At 39.8% G+C, this 10,323-nt stretch overlaps 1 pseudogene; it reads left to right on the top strand.

The window, feature by feature from the left end:
• Nucleotides 1-8,633: 8,633 nt before the first annotated feature.
• On the top strand, nt 8,634-9,566 carry LOC102823158 (annotated as a pseudogene).
• The last annotated feature ends 757 nt before the right edge of the window (nt 9,567-10,323 follow it).

Raw genomic sequence — 10,323 nt, 5'->3', positions numbered from 1 at the left:
TGGCCAATGATTCGAAGAGATCCATATTTGTGCCCATTCCAAAAAGAGGTGACCCAATGGAATGTGGAAATCATCAGACAATCTCTGATATCCCATGTGAGTAAAGTTTTGCTAAAGATAACACAGAAAGGCTGCAAGAATACATTGACAGAGAACTTCCAGAGGTTCAAGCACTTGGCTGCTGACCAAAAAAGTTGGTAATTTGAATCTGCTAGCCACTCCATGGAAGAAAGATGTGGCGGTGTGTTCTGTAAAGATTACAGTCTCAGAAACTCTGTGGGGCAGCTCTAGTTTGTCCCATAGGGTCTATGTAAGTCATAATCAACCTGATAGCAATGGGTAATGGGTGAGACTGTGTGGTCTGCTGTATAGCACAAAACCTGAAGGGTTTCTTATTGTATTCTTAGTAAATTATATTATTTCATACAAATACATAGCTATATTTAATATATTCTATATGGCATATATTTATATATATTTATACAAACCCATAAACCTATATCCATATTTACACAAATATGAGTGTTTCAAAAAGTTTGTGGAAAAATTAAATAAAAAGACAATAGACTTTTTTCATGAACTTTTTAAAGTTCCCTACATGTGTGGGGGCTTCAAAAAAATTGTGGAAAACTGGTATTAAAAAAATAATCTATGAGTAATTAAGGCTGATCCTTACAAGGTGGATCAAATGCCTAATTTTCCCCAAATGCTGTGCCTCTCCATTCTCTTTCATATCAACTACTTCTCCCCTCAGTATTCTCCCTCACATCTTAAGTTTCCATAATTTTCGGCAATGTCTCACAGAACTCACAAAATGTCAAGGAAATGGTTCATACAGCTCTAGAAACTGGAAAGCTCCAAATCTGTAGGTCAGATGTCAGTCTAGAGGACTCTTGCCACTCACATGGTTGTAGGGGCTGATGAACCTAAATCAGCAAGTCATATGACTCACAAGTCTGTGGACTGGTCACATGATTGACTCTAGTACAAATTCAAAAAACCAGTGATCAAATGGAGATGGCAAGATAGTGAATTTTACCAACATTTTACCAAGGTCTCCCACGTCTCACTTGGCATGACTACAGAGATGAAAAACAGCTGAAAATGGGAAAAGCAGCTTGGTGAATCAAGCAAAATACCATATTTTTCCAAAACAGCTCCCAGAGTCCTGGCCCAAGAGTCTTTTATTAAGGTGTTCCAGGACAGTAACTGGTGTGGTGCTATAGGATAAGCGCTGGACTGGAGTCCTGGTATGGCACTGTGGGCTAATGTGTCAGACTGGAAAGCCATTTGAACTGCAAGGTTAGTAGTTCAAGCTCACCAGCTGCTCCTTGGAAACCCTATACAGGGTTGCTATGGGTCGGAATCACCTGGATGGCACTTGACAACAACACTAAATGCAAGTTCGGTTATTGAAACTCTCCAGTCACTCCTCAGAAACCCTATGTAGAGTCAATTTGAGCTAGAATTGACTTAATGGTACTTAACAACAACAACAAAGGCAGTAACTAGGGTCTTATTGGTGTTCATCAGGATGATTCAGTATAGGAACTCGTCAGGAACAGAAGTCATAAATATGACATTGATGCAGGTGTTTCAGCCTTCTGATGTCAAAATAGATACAAGGCCTTAAAACGTTTGTAGAAAAATACCATGATCTTTTAATTCTATTTTTCCATGCACTTTCTACAGGTCTCTCATATATATTTATACAAATATGTATCTGTGGTTACACATGTATATAGTCATATATTTGACATATATTTATGTTGTTGTTGTTGTTGTTAAGTGCTGTCGAGTTGATTACGACCCATAGTGACCCTGTACAGGGTTTCCAAGGCTGTAAATCTTGATGGGTGTAGAAAGCCTCATCTTTCTCCCACGAAGCAACTGGTAGTTTCGAACTGCTGACCTTAAGGTTCGCAGATATTTATGTTACACGAATACATATATATTGTACAAGCATATATACATTTCATACAAATATATATTATACAAATATGTAGTATACAAGTAAAATATATATATATATATATATATATTTGTTGCTGTTAAGTGCTGTCATGTCAGTTTCAACACATAGTGATTCTGTATCGGGTTTCCAAGGACTGTCTGGTGGGTCTGAACTGCTGACCTTGCAGTTAGAAGCCAGTGCTTATCCTACAGCACCATATCAGGACTCCCATCAATATATTGTTGGTGTCTAATTTAATAGTGTTGTAGTCTGAGAATGTGCTTTGTAGTATTTTGATGTTTTTTTAATTTATTAAGGTTTGCTTTGTAGTCTAGCATACAATCTATTCTGGAGAATGTTCTATGTGCACTGGAAAAGAATGTATGTTGTACTGTTGTTGAATAAATGGTCTGTGTATGTCCACGAAGTCAAGTTGGTTGATTCTGTTGTTTAGTTAGTCTGTGTCTTTGTTGAGTTTCTTTCTAGTCATATATTTTTTCCAATAATTCATTATAACAACCATTTGTGGTAAGTGCACTATTTTCCAGAATACCTATTTTCCAGAAAAGAAAACTAAGACAAAAAAAAAAAAGAAATAGCTTACTAGAGGTTATGCAAGGGGGCTTCAAAAGTTCATGGAAAAATGGAATTAAAAAATAATGGAATTTTTCCACTAACTTTTTGAAGTTCTCTCAAATATTGGAGCTGGGACTGAGCCTAGATAGTCTAGCTATAGAGTTCATTCTCTTAACTACTACCCTAAACAACTACTTTAGTAACATTTTTTGAGTATGTGTAACATAATTATCTGTAAAATATATGTGTGGGGGACCTGAGAAGGGTGTGAGTGCCAAGATTTTCAAAGCTATAGCAATGTGAATTCAGAATGTACCTTATCAGAAAGTTTTCAGTGTCTGTGGCAGAATCAGATTTGTCTGATGACTTCTCAAACCATCTCTGACTTCTAACCATGAGACCATGTTCTCTGCCAGTGTGTTTTCTAGTATTCCAGAATTAAAATCTATATGTTACAGTTGTTGTTAAGTGTAATTACAACTTATGTTGCTGTTGTTAAGTGCTGTTGAGTCGATTCTGACCCCTTGCGACCCTGAATAGGGTTTCCAAGGAGCAGCTGGTGAGCTTGAACTGCCGACCTTGCAGTTCAAATGGCTTTGCAGTCTAATGCATTAACCCACAGTTCACACCAGGACTCCAATTACAGCTTATGTTGTTGTTGTTAAGTGCCGTCGAGTCAGTTCCGACCCATAGCGGCCCTGTACAGGGTTTCCGAGGGTGTAAATCTTTATGGGAGTAGAAAGCCTCATCTTTCTCCCGCGGAGCGGCTGGTAGTTTCGAACTGCTGACCTTAAGGTTCGCAGCCTGATTCGTAACCACTACGCTATCACAGCTTATAGCAACCCTGTAATGCCTCTGAGGAGCAGCTGGTGAGTTTGAACTGCTGACCCTGAGGTTCTTAGTCTGGTGCTAATCCTATTGCACCACACCAGAAGGCAAATTCTCAATGCTTTCTAAAGGTCAGTACAAAATTTTGTAAACAAGCACTATGGCATGAAATCCTATTACTTCTCTTGGTTGGCTCTGGTAGCATAGTGGTTACGAATCGGGCTGTGAACTGCAAGGTCAGCAGTTCGAAACTACCAGTGGTTCCGTGGGAGAAAGATGAGGTGTTCTGCTCCCATAAAGATTTATAGCCTCGGAAACCCTGTGCAGGGTCGCTATGAGTCGGAACTGACTCCACAGCACTTAACAACAACAACAACAATCACCAAGGACTACCTTCTAAAGTATGGAGAGAATATACAACTATTTTATTACTCTTACTCTATCTTAATGAAGCAGAGCCTATTTTTGCTCTATGATCTTTGCATTTAACACCTGGTTTTAGTCCCTATGTTACAACACAATACTTTCCAGTATATTAAATATGTCTCTGACTTCTTCTGGTCAACAGAGTATTATGAAACAAGTTTGAGTAACAAGGACTAGATTTACGCCTTTCAAAAAACAAATTAAAACCATACAAAATATATAAAACAGCAAATTTTGAGATAATGGATATTATGTTTAAAAAGTATTACTAATAATAATTTCAGAAACACGAAGTAAGTGAGGAGTCCTATGGCTTTTGTAGATTATTATTTGGAAAGAATTCCCAGGCCATAATGGAGGAAAGGAACCCAGAAAGAACTAGGCAGCCTCCTTGAGTTGAAAACATGGAACTGGAAATGTGTTAAGCTAAGGTGATATAGAATAAACACTGGACTACTAACCTCAGGGTCAGAAGTTCAAACCTACCAGTTGCCCCTCAGAAATGCTATACAGGATCATTATGAGCTGGAATCAACTCTCCAGCACTTAACAATAGCAACAACAACAAGGTAGCTACAGTTCTCAGAGAAGGGTATTGAAGAAGAGAATGCTACACAGATAGACCACTGGAAATGCACAGACTCCTTTAAATCCTTAGCTCAATACTTTGTTGCTGTATGTGAAGAAACAACCAGACAACAGGGAAAGAACCACATGAATAAATTAGAGGGAACTTTAACGAATTTCACAAAGTGTCAGGAAAAATGCCTGTTCTTATGGTCAGTGTAGAAAATCTAATAATTTATGGGCTATTGGCTGGAGTATTCATAAATGTTTTGTCACAGTGTTGTTGTTGTTAAATGCCATCCAGTAGATTCTGACTCATAGTGACCCTGTACAGGGTTTCTGAGGAGCAGTTGGTGGTTTGCAGTGCTTATCCTACAGCGCTACACCAGGAGTCCCTTGGTATAAAAGGGGTTAAAATTAGTCCGCCTAACAAATTTTAAAAGTATTAGCCAAAAGATCAAACTATCTCCAAATAATATAGCTACTTTGCAAAATAAAGTTTAGAATATCTATAGGAATACAAAAAAATCCATCACCCCAAAGAATAAATTAAGAATGTCTACTATCCAATCAAAAACTATTTGGCATGCAAAGAAGCAGAGAAATACAACCCATAATGAAGAGAAAACTCAAACCATTAAGACTGGCCAAGGAATAAGGATAGACTTAGTAGACAAGTTATTAAAAACAATTACTACAACTATATTTCATATGTTTAAGGAAAAAGAAGAAAAACTGAACATTTAAGTTAAGACAAAAATGTTAAATAAAAAAAAGCATGCCCCAAATTGAACTTCTAGAGAAAAAAAATGACAATATCTGAAATGAAAATCAATTGGATGAAATTAATAGCAGGTTAAATTTTGCAGAAGAAAAGACTAGAGAACATGGAGATAGTAGACAGTAATAGAAACAACCTCCCCTCCCCCCCAAAAAAAATTAAAGACTGGTGTAAAGATGAATAGAAGATTTCTATATCCACACAAGAGGACATAAAAGAAACACTTCTACCTGAAACTACAAGGAAAAAACTAAATTAAAACAAGATACAAAGAGCAGACATCTAAAGACATGATTCCTCCCTGAGAGATGGAAAACAAATGGGGTGAGAGTTACATTTGCCTCATGTAACCACCTTGAGAGAATTTCCAGTCTGGACTGCAAGATGGGGGACACTGACAGACTCTTGAATATGAAGAAACTGAGTTGAGACACTGAAAAGCTCAAAGCAGCTACAGTTCACAATTCAGAGTACCAGAGAGGGAAAATTTTCATAACAAGAGAACTCCAAAGATCTGAAGAGGATTTCTCATAAGTTTTCAGCAAGTACTGATCAGTACATGAGACCGAAAAAAAAAAGGATCATAAGAAGAAGTAGTTAATACTGAGAACGCCCCCAGGATTGGGAACAGTGACTGCTCCCACCAGCCATATTGGAAAATGTCATAAGGCATGGGGAATTGAGTAACAGACTTAGATGGACCTTATGTCAATACTGGGAAATAATTAACTCTACACTCCTGGTGGGGTGCTGTTGGATCAGCACTGGACTTTCAGCCACAATGTCGGCAATTCAAATGCACCAACTGCTCCTCGGAAACCCTATATAGGGTCTCTATGAGCCAGAACCAATTCTCCAGCACTTAACAACAAAAGCAATGCATTAAATATATGGCTCTGGTCCTATATAACAAATCTTAAATGTAAGACCCAAAAGGATCAAGTTGTTTCTAAGTGACGTAGCTTCATCTAAGAAACAAACTCAGGAACATTTGCAAGAATACAAAAATATCTAGCATTCAAGTAGATAAAATTTGCAATGTCTAGTATCCAATCAAAAATAACCAGGCAAGGGAAAGTTAACATAATATAACAAAGGCAAAGAAAGACATTGAGAGGTATGGAAGAATAAAGGACAACATTAAATGCAATGACATATATAATCCTAAAACAGCAATAAAAAATAAAACAAAATAATTTTATATGGATATCATGATGTGGCACTATAGGATCAGCACTGGACTGTGAAACACAAGGTCAGAAGTTCAAACCCACCACTGCTCCTCGGAAACCTTACACAGGGTCACTATGAGTCAGAACCAAATTGAAGGCACTTAACAACAACAACAGCAACAATATAAGTAGATATGTGTTCTAAACAAGTGTGGACATATGTACAGGATTCACTCACATGCATGTAAAAGTACTCTTATGGCGTTTTCTATACACATATTAATATGCACTGCATGTATATTCCTATATGTAACAGAGCCCTTAGGGGGCATCAATATGGAAACTTCTAAAAATAAACAAACTCCTTGTGGGGCTGAGCTACCAGACTTGACATAACATAATAAATAAAGACAATGTTCTACATCCTAGTTTGGTAAGTAGTGTCTGGGATTTTAAAGCTTGCAAGCAGCCATCAAAAATGTGACTATTGGCAAGAACCATTACACAAATAGACATTAGACATATGCATTCCCAGGTGACTCAATTTTTCAGTCCAAGAGCAGATAGGCATACAGTGGAGGAAACAACACTGATGCGATATTCACACAATGGAATGGTCAACCATTCAAGATCAAAAGAGCAGCATTTATTTAAGGACAAAATTCAGAGGAGTGGGAAAGACGGTGAAATAGAAATAGTCACAGGGAAGAAATGGGATAGCTGATCTTACATAGAAGTTATTGAAATGAAATGAAGTATATGATTTGTTGAGTATAAAACTGATTATCTTTTCTGTAAACCTTCACTCAATTCACAATAAAAAGTAAAAAAAAAAAAAAAAAGCAACTATTGGTCTCTTCTCAGGACAAAGGATAGTGAAGGAAAGAAAAGACTCTGGGAGGCAATTTGTCCAAAGGACCAATGGCCCACATAAACTGAAGTCTTCTCTACCCTGAAACAAGATGAACTAGATGATGCCCCTCTGCTTTCTGATCAGGAACGTAACTGTAGCTCCTAGTAAGAATGGGAGAAAAATGTATATGAGATTCGGATTCTTAACAAAGTCCTGCCATACTGGTCTGATAGAAATGGGAGGAATCTCCCAGGCTGTTGCCCTAAATCACCCTCCTGATGTGAAACTGAAGCACCCCTTGAGGCTACCTACAACCAAATAACACACCATCTATAAAATAAACAATAATACCATTGAGGAGTGTGAGCCTCAGAACAATCAACTACATGAGTACAAAAGGACAAAAACAAAGATGAAAAGGCAGGGAGGGGCAAAGAAACAGAAAAATGTAAATGAGGAACCTAGGTCAGAAACTGGGAGAGTCTTGAAACCTTGTGGAGATTGCAACCAATGTCACAGAACATTTGGAGAATAGATTATTGAAAGGAAAACGAATTTACTATGTAAATTTCACCTAAAGCACAACGGTTGTTGTGAAATATCATCATTCAAACAATATTAAAAACAATTACCAGGCATAAGAATCAGGAAATGTGGAAAAAAATCACTTACACCAAACTAACCTCAAATTAATGTTGTTGTTGTTAAGTACCGTAGAGTCAGTTCTGACTCATAGTGACCCTACACAGTGTTTCTGAGGCTGTAAATCTTTACCGGAGCAGAACACCTCATCTTTCTTCCGCGGAACCACTGGTAGTTTCGAACTTCCGAGCTTGAGGTTAGCAGCCCGATTCATAACCACTACACTACCAGAGCTCCTTGTTTTTGTTGTTGTTGTTGTTGTTGTTGTTAAGTGCCATCAAGTCAGTTCCGACCCATAGCCACCCTGTACAGGGTTTCCGAGGAGTGACTGGTGAGCTTGAACCGCTGACCTTGTAGTTCAAACGGCTTTGCAGTCTGTTAGTAGTCTGTTAGTAGACAAGGACATTGCAATAGTTATTATACCTGCATTACATATGTTCAAAACACTGACTAAATATATGAAAGGTTTACATCTTTGCAAAAAATACGTAAATAGAGCTACCAGGAATGTAATTATAATGTGTGAGATCACAAAGGAAACTGCATGGAATTAATGGTGGAATAAGCCAATAGAAAGTGTTGTCAACTTGAAGACAAAACAGCAGGAGTTTTCCAATCAGAATCTCAGAGAGAAAAAGAAGAAAACATCAAGTAACCTGTGGGACAAGTGTAAGAATTCCTAAAGGAGACTAGAGAGGAGGGGGCAGAAAAACATTTCTAAAGAAATAATGGACACTTGTACTCAGCTCTGGCAGCGGAGCCACTATGTACCCACCCAGTCCAAGACGCTGCCCTGCGCGAGCACTGGTCCAAGGTCAGGACTGAAACTACCAGATGGCTAACCAGGACCCTGGAGGCATTAGCTCTCATCAGCAAATGGTGGCTTCAGAGTCTGGAGCTGTGGTCACTTCCCTCTTCATGACCCTCTGGACATGGTGAAGATGTGCTTACAGTCCTAGCGCCCCTCAGTAGCCGTGAAATGACCCTTCCTTTTCTACTTTGGTGCATCTCTTAAACCAAATTTCCCTCTTTTTTCTAACCCACAGGGAAGTGCCTCCTGTAGTGCAATGGGGTTCTGGAGCCCCTTTACCTGTACTCTAACAGTGCCCACTGGGCCACCTGGTTTCAGGATTCCACCAGCTTCACTGGCACCATGGATGCCTTTGTGCAGCACCAGGGCACCAAGTGATGATTGTGCTAGCCACTGCCAGCTACTTTACCACCTATGGCCAACTCTAGACTTCCCTGTGTGGCTGAGCCTTGACCTCTGACCTCTATGCACCCATGGTAGCTGACACACTGGCCCGCCTGAGCATTGTGACTGTGGTCAGTCCCCTGGAGCTGGTACGGACAAAGCTGCAGGCTTAGCATGTGTCCTATGGTGAGCTGTACATCTCTCTGCAGGCCACAGTGGCTCAGGGAGGCTGGCACTTCCTGTGGCTGGGAGGGCCTACTGCCTTTGGGATGTTCTCTTCTCAGCCCTCTACTGGTTCAACTATACGCTGGTGAAAAGCTGGCTGAGTGGGTCCAGGCCAAAAGACCAGACCTTGTGGGCATCAGCTTTGTGACATCTCAGGGATAATGGCGGCCATCCTGACCCAGGCTTTCGATGTGGCGAAGATTTAGCACCAGGTTGTGCTGGAAATGATGGAGGCAATGAGTGTAAGACCCCCATATGTGGACTCCGTTTGGCTGCTGCTGAGGAGGATGCTTCACGATCAGCACCTATGGATGCCTTTGGAGCCCTTGAAAGGGGTCAAGGGGTGAGGACTCCCCATCTCTTTCAGGGATGGGGCGTGGTGGCAGAGGAAACTGAGCCAAGCACCTTTGCCTCAGCACTGAGAAGGGGCGCAGGGGGAACTGCTTCCTTTCCCACCTCTGGGCCCTCAGGCCCCACTCAGATAAGGGCCCTTCCTGCTGTTCCCCATTCCAAGGTTCAATCATTCTCACTTTCGTACCCCCAACTTTAAGACCAAATCTGCTGCCTGCTCACACATTTGTTTCCATGTATGTATGCTGTAATTGGGCCTGCCTCCAAGAGTCAAAACGCCTAGATCTGCCTCAGTCTCCCCTACGTCCATTAATTCCTAAGGTCTAAAGAGGAAAAGAAAGAAAGGAAGGCCAAACATTTCAAATAAAAGGATGCTGTAAACCCAGAGACGCAAGAAGCCCAATAAACCTAAAACATAAGAAATGTGAAATAAAAAGTATTTAATATGATATATCAAGGTATGTTGTGTGGTTGTATGCTACTGAGCTGATTCCAACTCATAAAGACCCTGCTGAGCAGAGTACAACTTTCCCACACAGTTTCCTAGGCCATAATCTTTCTAAGAGCAGATCCCCAGGTCTTTTCTCCTGTGGAGACACTGGTGTGTTTAAACTACTGACCATTTGGTTAGCAGCTGAGTAACCATCATATCACCAGGGTTTCTTTATCATAATCAAATTGTTCAAAACCTGTGACAATAAGAAAATCTTGAAATTAGTCAGAGAAAAATGACATTTTATAGACAGAGGAACA

The sequence above is a fragment of the Chrysochloris asiatica genome, unplaced genomic scaffold, assembly GCF_000296735.1.
Source record: "Chrysochloris asiatica unplaced genomic scaffold, ChrAsi1.0 scaffold00241, whole genome shotgun sequence".
Classification (NCBI taxonomy): Eukaryota; Metazoa; Chordata; class Mammalia; order Afrosoricida; family Chrysochloridae; genus Chrysochloris; species Chrysochloris asiatica.
This window is presented reverse-complemented; position numbering and strand designations above follow the sequence as displayed.